Source organism: Sus scrofa, chromosome X (genome assembly GCF_054392235.1).
Source record: "Sus scrofa isolate SSC_HxYL_T2T_F1_AM1 chromosome X, Sscrofa_HxYL_maternal_Yorkshire_Landrace_v2.0, whole genome shotgun sequence".
NCBI lineage: Eukaryota > Metazoa > Chordata > Mammalia > Artiodactyla > Suidae > Sus > Sus scrofa.
In genome coordinates this window covers 78400079-78419236 of record NC_139401.1, presented here as the reverse complement: position 1 = coordinate 78419236, position 19158 = coordinate 78400079, and the positions used below count along the sequence as shown (strand labels likewise).

The window sequence follows — 19158 nt, the reverse complement described above, 5'->3', positions numbered from 1 at the left end:
ACGCTCCCCTTGCTGCAGGGTAGGGGGCTGAGGGGGGAGCGCGCACGCGCGCGCACGCGGTCAACTGAGAAGCCCGCGCTGGGTTTCTGCAGGGAGACCCCGCGGACTTGCAAAGCTGAGGTTGCGGTGCCGCGAGAGCCCCAGTGCGCAGGCCTAGGTCTTGGTGCGCCCCTAAGGAGTTTCCGTGGGAAGATTTTCTGTTTTCCAGGTTTCCCAAGGGAGAGAAAGAGCGGGAGGAGGAAAATCAATGACTGAATGGCCACTCACTGAAGGTCTCATAGATGTTGGACAACGTTAAAAAAAAAATCAGCCCTACCCACTAGAATTTGACCAATTAAGCTCACCAGAGTGATGAGGTATGCTTCCCCCAAATGAAACTCTTGTGTTTTACAGTTTCCCTCTTTTCCTCCTTTATTCCTTTTATATTTCGTAATGGTAGACAATTCGATGAAGAAAGAAAAATCATAGAAGGGAAAGGTGGACAGGGGACCTAAATGGAGTGAATACGAAATAGCTTTTGAATGTGTCACTTTCAGCTTGTGTCTGCACAAAATGGGAGAACAGTGAGAAATTCAGTAGTGATGAGTAGGGAAAAGAGTGATGAGATGTAACTAATAGGTTACATTTGCAAAGGGCCTTATGTTCTGAAAATTTAGCTTTAGTACAATGAGCATTTGGAATGAATAGCAGTGTTGAAGCAGGGAAAGGGTACGATCCTTTAAAAAAAAAAAGAATAAGGTAACATTGCCTTTGCCTAAGTAATTTGAGCATTCTACAATTAAAACATGTTACTGTTCTCGATTGGTTAGATATTTTCTCCAGGTGTCTATATCCTACTATACCACTAAAGGTTTTGAGAAAAGTAGAGGAGACACGAGCTGAAAGCCCTGGCACAGTGTCTGGCTTATACAAGATCCGGAGTCCGAAAGCTGTCTGTGAACAGAGCCAAGTAGTAAATATTTTCAGCTTTGAAGGCTATAGGGTCTCTGTCACAGCTATTCAAACCTGCAATTGTAGCCCCAAAGCAGCCCTAGACATTACCTACACAAATGAGCATGTCTGTGTTCCAGTAGAACTTCATTTATGGGCACTGATGTTTGAATTTTGTCATTTTAAGGTGTCATAAAAAAAGCTCTAAATTTTTGAAAAACTATTTAAAAATGTAAAAAATATTCTTAGTCTCAGGCCATTAAAAAACACACGCACACACACAAAAACACGCAGCCATACAGATTTGGCCTGTGCACTGTAGTTTGCCGACTCCTATAGGTGTTATTTATTTACACTTTCATTTTCCCTCCTAGATGAAGAAAGGTATTTTTTTCAGTGTATTTCCATACATGACATGTTTCTGTATTGGATACCCTGGCAAATACTATTTAAAAGGTCTTCTCCCAGTAATAATTCCAGTAGGATACATGTGGGGTTTTTACATCAACAAAACTTTGTGAACAATACATTGTGGTAGATAATTTTTGAAACCTGAAGATCATCCTTGCTCCTCCCTCTTTCTCTGGTCCATCAAAATGTCCTGAGACTTATACTTCCTTAATATCTGTGGAATTCATCCATTTGTTTTTCATTCCTAATATCATTACCTTGTTCAGGTTCACATCCCTTCTTACCTGGATTACTGCAACACTGTCCTAACTGTTCCTCTGTGTCTGTTTGCCCATCATATCCTGAAATTAGAAATCATCAAATCAAGCCTCCCTCTTCCATTTTCACTTCAGTTAAGGCCCTCAGCTAACAACTGTGAAATATCCTCCTAACTCATTTCTCTGCTCCAAGTCTCTCTTTACTAGGCTTGATATCTTTTGCAGTGTAGAGTCTATACCACCACAGAGGCCACTTGCATAACAAAACAAACAAAACTTATATCTCAGTCCCCTGCTTAAACATTGCTGTCAATTCCCACTACAGGTCCAGGATGACTTTCGGGCAAAGAGAAGAGACTTGTGGGACTCCCAGCTGGGCAACAATGTGGAAGACCATCCAATGTCTTTTAGATATTTGGTCAATATTTATTTTAAGGGTAATTAAATGCTATGTTAAGGATGGTTGTGCTATTATTTTATTTTTTTATTTTTACTTTTTTTGTCTTTTTGCCTTTTCTAGGGCCACTTCCCGTGGCATATGGAGGTTCCCAGGCTAGGGGTCTAATCAGAGCTGTAGCAGCTGGCCTACACCAGAGCCACAGCAATGTGGGATCCAAGCCGCGTCTGCTACCTACACCACAGCTCACAGCAACGCCAGATCCTTAACCCACTGAGCAAGGCCAGGGATCGAACCTGCAGTTTCGTGGTTCCTAGTCAGATTCATTAACCACTGCGCCACGACGGGAACTCCTGTGCTATTATTTTAAATAATAATTGTTGCTTTTATATTCATGCTTCAGCTTTTGGCATTTTCACATTAGCCCCAGACCAATAATATTAGTTAGGTGCTATAAACTCTTTGTAATTTGTAGCTTGCTTTGTTTCGTAGCTCGCTCACTTCACTTCCTCTACTTCCCATGGTAATCTTGGCCAGTTAATAGTGTTTTGCTATGGTACATTTAGAAACCACATGTTGCTGTCTCTTCTTCCTCATATGCTTCTAGAGTCGGTTTGTCATCAGCTATATTCCCTTTAACCTCATCCTCTCCTATGAAAACTCAACCTTCTTGCTGTAACTGTCACATGACCGTTTCCCAAGGAAATCATCTAAAATAAATTAATATAAGTATATTCAGGATCATTTAGAAGACCACTTTGTAAGTGAACACTGTCATACATTATCAACTCTCACATTTGTATTTACAAGCACATCGACACCAGATAGTACCACTGTAATTGCTTTGGGTTGATATAAAATAGAGTCAGACTTTGTAAATTATATGGTCCTATACTAGGTGTGCTGTACATAATGCAATTTCTTGGCAGTTGGAATAAAGTGGTGGGAGAAGTGAGTCATCCCATAGCATACAATAAGATAAACTACACTCAATATGCTATTGTGGTGTCATATTCATGTTGTGAAATGTAATTTAGTTTCAGCAAAACAATATAAAGCATAATATTAAATTAATGCTGTTAATTTATTTAGTCATTTACCGTTTTGGTTTTATAATTATATTAGCACCATAAGCCTAAGACATTTATTTATATATAGCTCTACTATTATTTACATTTAAGTAACATTATAATGAAACTAGCTGAAATTAGCATTGATGGTACAAATATTTTCCTTTAGTCTATAATAAAAAAAAATACAAATTGATGCACAAAATGATGCATAAAAACTATTCTACAGAAAAAGTATCAGGACTTTTTGCAGGTAATAGCTAATTCCGGGTTTGAGATAGGAAATAAATAAGATCAAATTGTGTGCTATTGTTGTGTCAGTGAGCAAGGAAACCATCAAAGACTAGTGGGATCATGTCAAAAGAACACAAGAGCATCAAAAAAATAGTAGTAACTGCATGATTACTAAGGGATTGAAACACATTGACTATGTAAAAAATCATGAGTTTAAGGATACTGAAAGAGAGATAAATAGAGATTTCCTCCCCCACCCCACCCCGGAACCCCACCAAAGAAAAACCTCATTGGATACCGTTTGAAATAAATATCAACTCCTTACTCCGATAATTAGCAATTAAAATAACTCATTATTTTATTCTGCTTTTCCTGTACAAACTACTTCAAGACAACCAAATAAACCTATGTTGATGTGAGAAAGTTCTTTTTTCACAAGAAATATAATAACTATAGAGGAAACATAGAAATAAATGTAGAAAATCACCATTTACAACCTTTAATGAAGTAACAGATCCAAGCAATGATCATAAGTGGGTGAAACATTAGATGAAAGACTGATGGAAAACTTTATAAAGGAGTTGAGGCTGCCATCACCTAAACCCTCTAATCAGCTTTTCCCCATCCTTACCAGCATTTGGTATTATAACTGTATTTTAATTTCAGCTGGCCTAATAGATGTGTAGTGATATCTCATTGTGGTGTTAATTTGCATTTGTTTGATAGCTAATATTGTTAAACATACTTTGTGTGCTAATTTGCTATAACCTGTTTTGGTGAAGTGTCTTTTTAACTTATTTACCCATCGTTTAATGTAGTTGTTTCCTTATTGATGAGTTTCACACTTTTAAATATATATATACATATATATATGACACAAGTCCTTTATCAGACATGTGATTTGCAGATATTTTTCTGTCCATTGTCACCTGATCTTTTCTTTTTCTTCACAGTGTCTTTTTTCAGCAAATTAATTTTTTTCTTAAAGTATAATTGATTTACAATGTTTCTTCAATTTCTGTTGTACAGCAAAGTGACCCAGTCATATACAGTTCCCTGTGCTGTACAGTAGGAGCCCATTGCCCATCCATTCTAAATGTTATAGTTTGCATTCACCAACCCCAAACTCCCTGTCCATCCCACTCCCTCCCACTCCCTCCTGGCAACCACAAGTCTGCTGTCCATGTCCATGATCTGTTTCTGTTTTGTGGATAGTCTTCAAAAATTTTTAAATTTGATGTTTTAAAATTTGATGAAATCCAATTTATCAATTTTTCTTAGATAGATTTTGCTTTGGTGTGGATTCTAAGAATTCTTTGCCTACTTTCAGCTCAAAAAACATGTTTATCCTTTTTATTTCCTAAAAGTTTTATTGTTTTTGGCTTTACATTTACATCTATGGTCTTTGCATAAAGTGTGAGATTTAGTTTGAGGTTCATTTTTATGTGTATAGATGACAGAAGATTCCAACAACATTTCTTAAAAAGACTACCCTTTCTCCAAAGAGATTTTGCATGTTTACAAAAAAATCAAATGGTCATATTTATGTAAGTCTGTATCTGTCCTATTTATTCGTTTCCGTAGATCTGTGTGTTATCTGTCTTTTCACCAATACCACACTGACCTGATTACTTTAGCTTTTTTAATGTGTCCTAAAATTGACTAGTGTAATTTTTCCAGCTTTGCTTTTCTTTTTCAAAATGCTATTAGCAATTCTCCTTTCTTTTAATATCATTTTGTCTATATCTGTTAAAAAAAATCCTCCTGGGATTTTGATTGATATTGTGTAAATCCGTAGATCTCTGAGGAGAATTGATGTCTTTACCCTGTCGATTCTTCTAATTCATATAACACAGTATGTTCATTTATTTAGATCTTCTTGGGTTATTTCATCAGCATTTTGTAGTTTTCAGAATTCAGCTTCTGTACATGTTTTGTTAGATTTATACCTAAGTATTTCATTTGAGGGGAACTATTGTGTTTTTGTTTTTGTTTTTGTTTTTTTTTAATTTGGTTTCCAATTGTTCTGTGTCTTTAGCTTTAAGCACTTTGATTATAATGTGCCCAGGCTTAGATTTCTTTCAGTTTGTCCTGTTTGGAGTCCACTCAGCTTTTGTTTGTATATTTATATCAGGTAATTTGCCAAATTTGGGATATTTTCAGCTGTTATTTCTTTTTTCTTTTCCTTTTTCTTATTTATTTTTATTAAACTATTAGTTAATTTACAGTGTTGTGTCAGTTTCTGCTGTACATCATAGTGACCCAATCACACATATATATACATTTTTTTCTTATACCATCTTCCATCATGGTCTATCCCAAGATACTGGATATAGTTCCTTGTGCTGTACAGTAAGACCTCATTGCTTATCCATTCTTTGAATACTCTTTCAGCACCATAATCTTTTTCTAATCCTTTTGATTATATGAAGTTTAGACATTTTGTTGTTGTACCACAGGTCCCTAAGACTTTGTTAATTTTTTTCAATCTTTTTTCCTTTTGTTGTGAGTGGCCATACACTGGCTTAAACTTTGTGCTTTAGAATACCCCAGTGGTATGCTGGTAAACAGTCTGGGGGAAGATGGGAACCTTTATATATAGTATTTACTGATTTCCATGGTGTAAATACTCCCACCATGCGCAATTTTCAGCTACCAATGTGACATCATTGAATGCTGACCACTTTGGAAGCTACTGTGGCAATGTCTGCTAAAGTTGAACATATGCATGCCCTAATACATAGCAATTCCTCTCCTAGGTATAAACCCATCAGAAATGCATACGTAAGCACAACAATAACAACAACAAAATATGTCCAAGAACATTTATAGCATTATTCAAAATAGCCAGAAACTGGGAAAACAATAAATGTCACCAAGTCATTCATTCATTCATTCGTATTCTTTGAGTGCCTACTGAGCGCCCGACGCTTGTTTAGTGTGTCTTTGCCTTTTGGAGCTTTCACTCTAGTTGAGGAATACAGATAATAAACAAAACAAACAAATACATACAAATTGTGGAAACTGCTATGAAAGAAAAGGAGTGAGTGTTCAGGTAATATATAAAGCTTCTCCAAGAAAGTGATATAAGTACTATATAGCCTGAGACTTTAAGAAAATTTTAGTCAGAAGAAGAGTTGAGAAATAGCAACACACAGAAAGAAGAAGCATACATGAAAGCCTGAGGCCAGAACAAAATTTATGCATTTAAAAAACTGAAAAAGGCCAGTGTGGCTGGATCATGGTAGGTGAGGGGGGGAGCAATTCAAGATGTAGTTGAAAACATGCAGATCATTCAGGGCTTTGTAACGAGTTTGTATTTTATTTTATTCACAATTAAAAGTCATTGAAATCCTATTAAGTATTTTTTTGTATTCTTTATCCATAATCGAGGCTGGCATCATCTCTTACTTGGATTACTGCAATAATTTCCTAACAGGTCTGTTCCCTTCTTTCAGTCTGTCCTTTTCCTAACCATAAAAGAGATCTTTTAAAAATGCAAATCTAATCATTATGCTATCTTTCAAGGGTTCCCCTTTATTCTACAAGATAAGGTTCAACTCTTTAACCAGGTTTATAATACCTAGGCCTGATGTGACAAAAACACATCATGACTTTCATGAGCCTTAGGCATTTTTGCCTTCCTCCATGAGAATATACTAAAAATTACATTTTTTGACTGAGCTGTTATAAAGGCTAATATAATTCAGGCTAGATTCATTATTATATATTCATTCTTCTTTTTCTTCCTATTTTAAAATAAAATTAAAACATTTTCATGACCTTTAAAGGTATCATGGGTCCTAGCCATTGTGCCTATTTTACTTAATGATGTGTAAACCCTATTAGTGTGACATAGCTCCAGCCCAACTCTATATTCATTAATGGATTAACTCAGAAAATATTTACTGAGTACCTACTCTATGCCAAACACTGTTCTAGGAACTAGGAGTACATCAATGAACAAAAAAGGCAAAAAATCATGACTTCATATTGCTATCATTCTATTGAGGGAGAGAGACAAAAGGTAAACAAATGATTAAGTAGAATGAGTGGTCCGATAGCCAGTGATGAAACCAGGAAGAAGGGTGTTGGTTTGCAATTTAAAATAGAATGTTCAGGGAAAACCTTACTTAGAATATGTTATTTGGAGTTCCCATCGTGGCGCAGTGGTTAACGAATCCGACTAGGAACCATGAGGTTGCGGGTTCGGTCCCTGCCCTTGCTCAGTGGGTTAACGATCCGGTGTTGCCCTGAGCTGTGGTGTAGGTTGCAGACTCGGCCTGGATCCCGAGTTGCTGTGGCTCTGGCGTAGGCCGGTGGCTACAGCTCTGATTAGACCCCTAGCCTGGGAACCTCCGTATGCCGCGGGAGCGGCCCAAGAAATAGCAACAACAACAACAACAAAAAAAAAAGACAAAAGACAAAAAAAAAATAAATAAAAATTAGAATATGTTATTTATACAGACACCTGAAAGAGATGAGGGAGTGAGCTAGGTGGATATCTGGGAGCAAAACATTTCAAATAGAGGGAAGAGCAAATGTAAAGGTCTTGAGACAGGAATTTATCTAGTGTATAGCTGAGTAGCAAAGAAGCCAGTGTAGTTGGAGCCAGAGATAAAGATGGATCAGATCATGGGCATTTTGTCATTATAACAACTTTGACTTTTTCTTTGAGGGAAATGGAGGGTTTTGACTATGGAAGTGACATGATTTGACATATAGTTTATTATCCTGGCTGCTGTGTTGAGAGTAGACTATAGCAGTGCAAAGGATAAAACAAGTAAACCATTTAGGAAGTAATTACAACAATCCAGATGAGAGGTAATGATGGCTTTGATAATGTGGTAGCAGTACGTGGTGAGAAATGGTCAGATCTATCTATCTATCTATCTATCTATCTATCTGTCTATCTATCTATCTATCATCTATCTATCTATTTCTTTCTTTTTAGGGCCGTACCCACGGCACATAGAGGTTCCCAGGCTGTGGATCGAATAGGAGCCGAAGCTGCCAGTCTACACCACAGCCACAGCAATGCCAGGTAGGTCTGTGACCTACACCACAGCTCACAGCAATGTGAGATCTTTAACCCACTGAGCGAGACCAGGGATCAAACCATCATCCTCACAGATACTAGTCAGATTCGTTACCGCTGTGCCACAATAGGAAATCTTCTAGATATGTTTTTAAGGTACACATATGTTTTACTGATAGATTGAGTATGGGGCTGAGAGAAAGACAGAAGTCAAGGATGATTGCAAAGTTTTCAGCCTGAATAACTGGAAGGATGAAATTGCTACCAATTAAAATGGAGAAATGTATAGAAAGAAAGCACATTTTTAATGAGTTCAGTTGTGGACCTGTTTGTGATGCCTGTTAAATATCCACGTAGACTTCAGGGGGAAAGTCCAGGATAAAAATATAAAATTTAGAGATGATGAAGAAAGAGTATAGATACAAAAAGGAGGAAACATATCTAGAGAAGGGAATTGTTTAGAGATCAGAAAAGTGAGGATGAATCAGCAAAAGAGACTGAGAAGGAGATAATAGCAAGCAAGGAAGAAAACCAGTAGAATATGTCATTTTAGAAGCCAGGTGAAGGAATTGTTTTGAGAAGGGAGTGATCAAGTGCATCAAATGCTACCGATAGTTCAAATAAGATGGGGACTGAGAATTGATCACTGGAGTTAACAATGTCAGGGTTATCGGTGACCTAAAGAGAAGTTCCAGTGGAGTGATAGGAGGAAAAGCCTAGTTGGATGAATTCTAAAGAGAATGGGATGGGAGGAGTTGAAAACTATGAATGTAGAAAATTCTTTTGAGGAGTTTTACTCCAAATGGGGCAGAAAAATGTGGCAATAGCTAGCGGGGGATACAGGATATCTAAAGAGGACTTTTTTCCTTAATGTGAGAAGTTATAGCATGTTTATGTCCTGACTGGACTTGATCCAGTAGAGAGGTGAAAATTAACAGTGCAAGTGAGAAGAGAATTACTAGAATGATATCTTCCAATAGGTGAGAGAGGATGGGTCCTAATGCACAAATGAAGGGTTCCGCCTTACTGTGGAGTATGGATAATGGCAAGGAGGCAGAATAGTGTGTACTATTGCAGTTAGGTCAGTAGGAAGTTCACTTCTGATTGCTTGTGGGATATCTCTTTTTAAAAATATTTTTATTATGGAAAAATTCAAGTATATACACAAGTACAGAGAACAGGATAATGAACATTTATGTTGCCATTACCCAGCTTTAGCAGTTACCTGTTCATCACCTCTCTTGCTTTTCCTATAGCCGCACCAACACTCTCTCATTTCCTCAGATAACTTTGAAGGAAATTCCATATGTCATATTATTACCATATATATTTCTATAATATGTATCATATGAACCATAAATATTTATGATTCATAAATTTATGAATATTTATAATATTTTAGTATATGGCTCTTTTAAAACTATATCCACATTGCCATAATTGAAAGATTAATCATAGTTCCTTAATAGGATTAAGTATCCAGTCAGTGCTCAAAATTCCTGATTTGCCCTTTACAATGTTTGTTTGAAACAGGATCCAAATAAGGTTCATGAATTGTAATTGGTCGAAGTGTGTCTTAAGTCCCTTTTAATCTATTGATTCTCTTTCTATTTCACCCAATTTATTTGTTTAAAAATCTGATTTATTTGTCCTATAGAATCTCCTACAGTCTAGGGTTTTTTTTTTTTTTTTTTGCATCCTCATGGTGGCTTTTAACATGTTCTTCTGTTCTCTGTACTGTACTCTGTACTGTATGTTCTAGAGGCTTAATGAGATTTGGATTCAAGTTTTTGCAAGAATATTTCATAGATGGCATTGTATACTACATTCAGGAGGCACATAATGTCAAGTTGTTTCTTGTTAAGATGTTAGCAGCAATTGATTTTTGCTTTGATCTGTGAATTCATGGAGGGTTGCTAGAATTAGCTGGAAAACTTCTAAAATAAGAAACTTTCCCTCATTCATGATAAGGTTACCCTAGTGTAGAGTTGGAAGTGTTTTTTTGATTGTCTCAGTTTTCTCAGTGAAATAGGAAGATCATCAGCTAGAGTGAGGAGAGAGAGAAAGTATTGGAGATTTGAGGAGGAAAAGGTATGAAATAGACATCTAAAAGAGTAGGAACATGATTGGACTAAAGAAATTTAGTATGATTGCCAGCTAATACTAAGAGCACAGATGGGGTTCATGATCAAGAATTTGATGTAAGACCCATAAGTGTGGTTGTATGTTTTTCTCAAGCTGCATTGATTCAGGTAAAAAGTAGGTGAAGAACTGGATTTAGCCAGGATTGGGTTTTGTCAGATGAGTACAAGCAAGAAAGGGGCAATAATATTGAGGGTATCTGCAAGGGAAAGACTATAATGATGAATCATGGAGTTCGAATTAGGTAAAGGGGGAAGTAAGGGTCTGAGAATGATGAGGAACAGTGAAAAGCTGAACAGGTCAAAGGAGTGCATATTCTGTAAAGATGGAAGAATTAAAGAAGTCAAGGTGCTAAAAAAAAAAAAAAAAAAAAAAAGGGAGTGTTAGAGGAGTTCCGGTCGTGGCTCAGCAGTTAGCGAACCCAACTAGCATCCATAAGGACATGGGTTCCATCCTTGGCCCCGCTCAGTGGGTTAAGGATCCGGTGTTGCTGTGAGCTGTGGTGTAGGTCACAGACACAGCTCGGATCCTGCATTGCTGTGGCTCTGGTGTAGACTGGTGGCTGCAGCTCCTATTGGACCCCTGGCCTGGGAACCTCCATATGCTGTGGGTGTGGCCCTAAAAGATTTTTTAAAAGACCAAAAAAAAAAAAGGAGTGTGTTAGAGGGATAAGAGATGTTGATCAGCTATTGGAAAGTTAAAAACAGATTATCAAGAGGATAATAAATGACTATGACTAGGGAAGGACTGCAGAGTATGTGGCTGAGATGGAGTGAGGGACAAGATCCCTGGAAGACAGGAGATCAAGGAAAGAGAGGCCAAAGGATTAGAACATTCATTAATATAGACATTGATATCATTAAGTATTTTGACAGTGGGTCAGAAGCTAACCTCCTCAAGGAATGAGTGGTATAACTCAATAAGGAGAGGTAGTAAAATGTAAGTTCTATATAGGCAGGGATTTTGTCGATATTTTTTCATCATTGTATCCTCAAGTCAGAATAATACCCAGCATGTAGTAGGGTGCTCAATATTTATTATTATGTGAATTAATAAGTGAATGGATTAATGACTTGAAATTCAAAGTTGGATAGTGTTTAGAGAAGAGAGAGTAAATGGCCTGAAAATGACAATGAGTAGAACATCTAACCCACCTCTAGGACCACTGATTTGAGAGATATGGAAAAGAAAGCGTCAGCCACTTTATAGGACTTTTGAGAAAGCTGCATCTTCATGGGGGAGCTAGAGTTACTAGATCAAAAAAGTGAAAGGAATGTTCAGAAGAGGGGTTGAGGATGTTAGGGTATTTTTCTGGTGATGGATTATAAGTTCCAGTAGAAACTGTAGAGGAAATAGAGGAGGTAGTAAGGGGTGGGGGAAAGGGGCAAAAAGGCGAATGTGTGAAGTTTTATGCAGATTAGAGTCTAAGGATTTGGAATTTCTGGACTTCTTTAGATAACTGAAGTAAACAGAGATAAAGAGTGTAATGAGATGATCCTAATGATCTCAAAGCAGATAATGATTGTGTGGCTGTGAGTGTTGCCAGTGAGGGAGAAAGAGATGGGAATCCTGCAAAGAGAACAGATGGATATCAGGCCAATTCTTCATTTATGTAATGAAAAGACGGAGACCAGGGAAGGGGGTCTAGAGAACAAGGAGTGCTAGAGTTCCCTTTAAAAAAAAAGTCTAATTCTTTCTTTTTCTTTTTCAATTTTTATTAGAGTATAGTTGATTTACAGTGTTGTGTCAACTTCTGCTGTACACACAGTGACCCAGTCATATGTACATATATAATATACATTATTTTTCTCATACTATCTTCTATCAAAGTCTATCCCAAGAGATTGGATATAGTTCCCTGTGCTGTAAAATAGGACCTCATTGCTTATCCAATCTGAATGTAATAGTTTGCATCTACCAGCCCCAAACTCCCCATCCATCCCACTTCTTCCCCTCTCCTCCTTGGCAAGCACAAGTTTTTCTCCATTTCCATGAGTTGGTTTCTGTTTTGTAGATAGGTTCATTTGTGCCATATTTTAGATTCCACATATAAGTGATATCATATGGTATTTGTCTTCCTCTTTCTGACTTACTTCATTTAGTATGAGAATCTCTAGTTGCATCCATGTTGCTGCAAATGACATTGCTTTGTTCTTTTCTATGGCTGAGTAGTACTCCATTGTATACATGTATCACATCTTCTTAATCCATTCATCTGTCAATGGATGTTTAGGTTGTTTCCATGTCTTCACTATTGTAAATAGTGCTACAGTGAACAGAGGGATGCATGTATATTTCTAAATTGTAGTTTTATCCAGATATATTCCCAGGAGTGGGATTGCTGAATCATATGGTAGTTCTGTATTTAATTTTCAGAGGAACCTCCATATTGTTTTTCCAGTGTGGTTGTACCAATTTACATTTCCACCAACAGTAAAGGAGGGTTCCCTTTTCTCCACACCCTCTCCAGCATTTGTTACTTGTGCACTTATTAATGATGGCTATTCTTACTGGTTTGACTAGTACCTCATTGTAGTTTGATTTGTATTTCTCTAATAATTGTTACCATTGCATCAAAAAGAATAAAATACCTAGGAATAAATGTACCTAAAGATACAGTGAAAAAAAATAAATAAAATAAAATTATGTAAATTTAAAAAAAGTACCTAAAGAAACAAAAGACCTGTATTCTGAAAACTATAAGACTCTGAGGGAAGAAATCAAAGATGACACAGAGGGAAAGATATACATGCTTTTGGATTGGAAGAATCAATATTATCAAAGTGGCTATACTACCCAAGGCAATCTAGAGATTCAATACAATCTCTATCAAATTACCAATAACATTCATCACAGAACTAGAACAAAATATTTTAAATTTTGTATGGAAATACAAAAGACCCTGAATAGCCAAAGCAATCTTGAAAAAGAAAAATGGAACTGGAGGAATCAGGCTCCATCACTTCAGACTATATTACAAAGCTATGGTCATCAAAAGAATATGTTACTGGCACAAAAAACAAATATAGGTCAATGGAACAGGATAGAAAGCCCAGAAATAAACCCAAGCACCTATGGCCAACTAATCTATGAACCCCCTTTGTCTTAGATTAGTTGACTAGGTGGAGGAAAGACAGTGTCTTCAATAAATGGTGCTGGGAAAACTGGATGGCTACATGTAAAAGAATGCAATTAGAACATTCTCTAACACCATACACAAAAATAAATGGATTAATGACCTAAATGTAAGGCCAGATACTATAAAATGCCTATAGGAAAACATAGGCAGAATGTTCTTTGGATAAATCACAACAAGATCTTGTTTGATCCACCTCCTAGAATAATGACAATAAAGACACAAATAAACCAATGGAACCTAATTAAAATCAGTTTTTTTTTTTTTTGCACAGCAAAGGAAACCATTTAAAAAACAAATAGAGTTCCCTTTTGATTCACCTGTATCATGGTGTCAAATTCCAGGGATCCCTTTGAATACTACCAAAGGTGAACATTTCAGGAAAAGAGAGATTTCCTGCATATGTTCTTTATGCTTCAGCCATACTTTAGTTACTTGCAGCTCCCTCAGTCTAGCATGCTCTCTCAGATTTCTTTGCATTCTGCTCTATCTTCCTGGAGTATCCTTATATCCGTTTCCCATCTACCTGGAATGTTCCTACTCATTTTTCAAGACTCAGCTTAGGTATCTATTTCAACACAAAGTCTTCCCCCTTTCCCACATCGAAGGCAGATTTAGGTACTTCCTCCTGTTGTATCCCTTAGTTCTCTATGAATACCACCATGACATTAAATTTTTGGTTGACATTTTTATTGAATATTGCTGATTCATGTGTAATTTTAAGACATGATGCAGAAATAATCCTTGTATCCTTTACCCAGTTTTCCCCAGTGGTAATATTTTGCAAAACTATAGTACAATAGAGCAACCAGGATGTTGACATTAGTAGAGTTCATTGATCTTATTCAGATTTCCCCAGTTTTATTTGTATTTGTGTGTGTGTGTGTGTGTGTGTGTGTGTGTGAATTTAGTTCTATGGAATCCTATCCTATGTGTAAGGCCCTTGTGTCCACCACCACAGTCAAAATACAGAATAATTCCCTCACCACGAAGATCCCTCTTGTTGTTCTTTTACAACTCTCTTCTACCTCTTGCAACCTAACCCCTGACAACCACTAATATACCTCTATTTCTAAAATGTAGTCATTTCAAAAATGTTTAAAACTGGACTCATAATTTGGAACCTTTCGGGATTTGCTTTTTTTCACACATATTTCTTTGGAGATCCATCTAGGTTGTTCCATGTATCAGTATGTCCTTCCTTTTTATTGCTGAACAGTAGTATATCATACAGGTATATCACAGTTTATCCACTCACCAGTTGAAGGACATTTGTCTCCCCACCCCCCACCAGTTTTCGGCTACTGCAAATAAAGCTTCTGTTCGTGTACAGGTTTTTTTTTAGTTTGATGTATAGTTAATTTACAAGATTATGATAATTTCTGCTGTACAACAAAGTGACCCAGTCATACACATATCCATTCTCTCTCAGATCATGTACATAAGTTTTCCTTTCTCTTGGATAAATACGCAGGAATGGAATTGCTAGATATAGTGGAAGGACTGAGGAAGTTTGTATCCTCTTATCAGGAAGACAAAAACTTCCCCTCTCACCATCATACTGCTCCTTCAATTTCATAAGCCAGAAATAGCTGCAAGGGAGGCTGGAAAAAAACAGGGACAAGCTTAGATGTCCCAAACAAAACTGGGATTCTGTTACAAAGATGGAGGGGATATTGGTTTTACAATTAATGCCTACCAAAAAGTCAATATTGATAACAAAAGAAGCTGAATGGAAGAAAGTATCATACAAGTTGTTGTGGGCTAACTGGTAATTGGAGTGATTTGATCACAAGCCAAGGAATATCTAAGCCATCAGAAGCTGGAAGAGGTAAGGAATGGATTCTTCCCTAGAATCTCTGGAGTTCTGACACTTTGAATTCAAGGTTTTATATTCCATATCTGTGGGAGAATAAGTATCTATTGTTTTAAGTTACCCAATTTGTGTTAATTTATTATATCAGTCACGGGAAACTAATACAGTAGGTAAGAGCACTGACATTAGAGTTAAATCTGTATTCAAGACCTTCCTTAACTACCTAGGACTATGACACTGGAGAAGTGACAACTTTTCTATTTAAGTTTTACTCATCTGTGAAGTGGTGACACAACATAAAAACATTTAGCACTGTGCCTGGCACATAGTAAACACTTACTTTTAGCCATTAGTGTTATTAAGAGAGGTAAAACTACAAAGGAAGGCAATACTAGCATTAGTATATAATGAATCAATATCAATACCTCTCTCTGTTTCTTTCTGTCTCTCTTGTGGGTGTTATCATTTCCATAAAGAATACTTCATTTTGGAGTTCCCGTCGTGGATCAGTGGTTAATGAATCTGACTAGGAACCATGAGGCTGCAGGTTCGATCCCTACCCTTGCTCAGTGGGTTAAGGATCCGGCATTGCTGTGAGCTGTGGTGTAGGTTGCAGACACAGCTCGGATCTGGAGTTGCTGTGGCTCTGGCATAGGCCAGCAGCTACAGCTCCGATTAGACCCCTAGCCTGGGAACCTCCATATGCCATAGGAGTGGCCCTAGAAAAGGCAAAAAGACCAAAAAAAAAAAAAAAAAAAAAAAAAAAGAGTACTTCATTTTCATTTTGTAATCTGTTTGAAAACAATAGGCAGTATAATACCAATTATGATTCATGCCTGCATTTATTTTCTATTTCTAGAAACATAGAAGTGTACAATTCCTTTTTCATTCCCATATTTTAGAATACATTCTATTCCTCTAAGTCTGCAGTTTATTTCCAATGTCTTGCATCATCTTCAGCATCAACAGTCTAAAGTCCTTTTCCTGGAGGCTGATAATCTCCAGATCACTTAGCTTTCCTGATGGGAGGGACTGGTACCTGCCCCCTGGTAGATGGGGCTGATTCCTATCCCTCTGGTGGGTGGGGCTTTGTCTTGGTGAGATTATAGGCAGCTGTGTGTGTGTGTGTGTGGGGGGGGTGCTTGCCTTAGGCAGCCTGTTTACTGATGGGTGGGGCTGTGATCCCACCTGGATTGTTGTTTGCCCTGGGGCTTCTCAGCACTGTTGGGTGGGGCCATATTTTCCCAAAATGTCCACCTCCATAAGAAAGGCATGCTGATGAATATTCTCAAGAGCTTTGCTTCCAATGCCCTTCCCCCACAAGGAGCCACAGCCACCCCCTGTTTTCCCAGGTGATCCTCCAAGAACTCCGGTCAGGTCCAACCCAGATTCCTATGGAGCCTTTGCTTTGCCCTGGGACCCAGTGCTCATGAAAGTCTGTATGCATCTTTCAAGAATAGGGTCTCCATTTCCCCTAGTTCCATGGAGCTCCTGTGCACAAGCCCCACTGGCCTTCAATGCCAGATGCTCTGGGGGCTCTTTTTCCCAATGCCAGATCCCCACAAGTGAAAGCTTGATGTGGGGCTCAGAACTCTCACTCCTGTAGGTGAGTCTCTGTGATACAGTTACTTTCCAGTCTGTGGGCTTCCCACCCAGGAGGTATGGGATTGCTTATATCAGATAATCACCTCTCCTACTTCTTGATGTGGCCTCCTCTTTGTCTTCTGGAGTAGGGTATCTTTTTGAAAGTTTCCAGTCCATTTGGTTGTGGGTTGTCCAGTATTTGGTTGTAATTTTGTTGTTTTTGTGAGAGAAGTTGAGCTCCAATCCTTCTATTCCACTATCTTAATCCCGTCTCACCTCTTCTCCTCTAAGTCTGAATACATGGTTTTTCAGTGTGACAGGGAAAATATAAGGTTAGTGTAGTGATAGAACTGATTATCTGCTTAGCTAAAGCTCTGTGCATTGAAATACTAGCCTACAAATACTACAGCTACCAAGGAAGATCCACAATATCATTAATAAATTCACCAGTGAGAATTAATACTATTTCAAGAAGTCTTAGGCAAGAAAGTAATTTAATATATAGTATTAAATATAGTATTTTTATTATGTGATTCAAAAACAGATAATATATATGTGTTATAGCTGATCTCAAATGGATCTGTTAAAATTTGGGGTTCCACTGGAAATCTTAACATATTCTCCAGTCCTGTGTTTTGAAAGTAAACATGCTATTGCCAACTATCAGCTTTCTCAAAAGGAAAACAATTCTGTGAATTGCAAGCTTCTAAAACAGATTTTGACTCTCACTGGGGGGACCCTAACTGGACTTTTACCTTACTTAATTCAGAAGGGAAATCCTGGTAAGTTTATCAGGACATCAGTTTCAAGAACTTTTCAAAAGAACAAAACATGCTCTTAATTCTTTACTAATGTTGAAAGCTTCAGGCATTTCAAATCCATTCATAATGGCCTACTACAAAATTGGATGCAGCTTTGTTTTAAGAACATGAAAATGTAAAACATCTTGTAATGTATTTCAATAGACTGTTATTACTAAATGTAAGAAAATTGTTTTCTTTCTAGAAATAAGATTTAGTAGTTTTGTAGGCTTCGCCATAACTCATTTAAGACATAATATTTTTTATTTTTGTTTTTTGCTTTTTTTAGGGCCACACATGTGGCATATGGAATTTCCCAGGCTAGGGGTCAAATCAGAGCTGCAAGCCTATGCCACAGCCACAGTAACGCCAATCTGAGGTGCGTCTGCGACATATACCACAGCTCACCGAAACTCTGGATTCTTAACCTACTGAGCGAGGCCAGGGATCGAACCCACATCCTTGTGGCTACTAGTCTGGTTCATTACCGCTGAGCCACAGTGGTAACTCCAGGACATAATTTTTAGGCAAGAATTTTCCTTTGGAACTAACCTCCAATCCCTGACAAAGATATTTGCTATGACGTTCTTTACCTTGAATAGTCTTTTGACCTGCTCCTCTAGTCTATCACTTCAGACTCACTCCTACTTTTGCATCTATAGATTCAAGTCTACACCTGTGTTGAAAACTGTTCTGAGTGACCCTGGGCAAGAGGCATGTAGGAAGTTCCTCCCCAAAATGTTTGGCTCAGTATCAAGTATCTCTTTTGTTGCTGATATCCTGTGCATATCACCCAGTTCCCATAATTAGATATCAGCTATTTGTGACTCTGATTTTTTGGTCTAGGATGTTTGTTCTCCAATCAGCAAGTCTAGGTTTCTTTTTTTCTTAGGTTTTAACTAAGTTTTTTTTTTTAAATTGAAGTATAGTTAATATTAGTCATATTAGTTGACATTTTCAGTGTCAGGTGTATAACACAGTAATACAGTTTTATAGATAGATGGACAGACACATTCTTTTTCAGACCCTTTCCCCTTATGGGTTATTACAAAATATTGAATGTAGTTCCCTGTGATATACACTAGGTCCTTTTTTGTTATCCCTTTTATATACATTAGTGTGTATATGTTAATCCCATGGCCCTAACTTATCCCTCCTCCCCTTTCTTCCTTTGCTAACCATAAGTTTGTCTTCTATGTCTGTGGATCTATTTCTGTTTTGTAAATAAGCTCATTTGTATCTTTTTTTAAATTTTCACATATAAGCAATATCATATGATATTTGTCTTTGTCTGGCTTACTTTAACCTCTAGGTCCATCCATGTTGCTGCAAATGGCGTTATT

At 37.4% G+C, this 19158-nt stretch overlaps 1 protein-coding gene and 1 long non-coding RNA gene across 2 annotated transcripts in view; one reads left to right on the top strand and one right to left on the bottom strand.

The window, feature by feature from the left end:
• Positions 1–19158, bottom strand: part of APOOL (apolipoprotein O like) — a 443755-nt gene that overhangs the window by 249904 nt on the left and 174693 nt on the right. The window lies entirely within an intron of this gene.
• Positions 123–5525, top strand: LOC106506993 (uncharacterized). The gene is made up of 2 exons (XR_002340618.2): positions 123–356; positions 1924–5525. It is a non-coding gene; the product is annotated as an uncharacterized LOC106506993 (long non-coding RNA).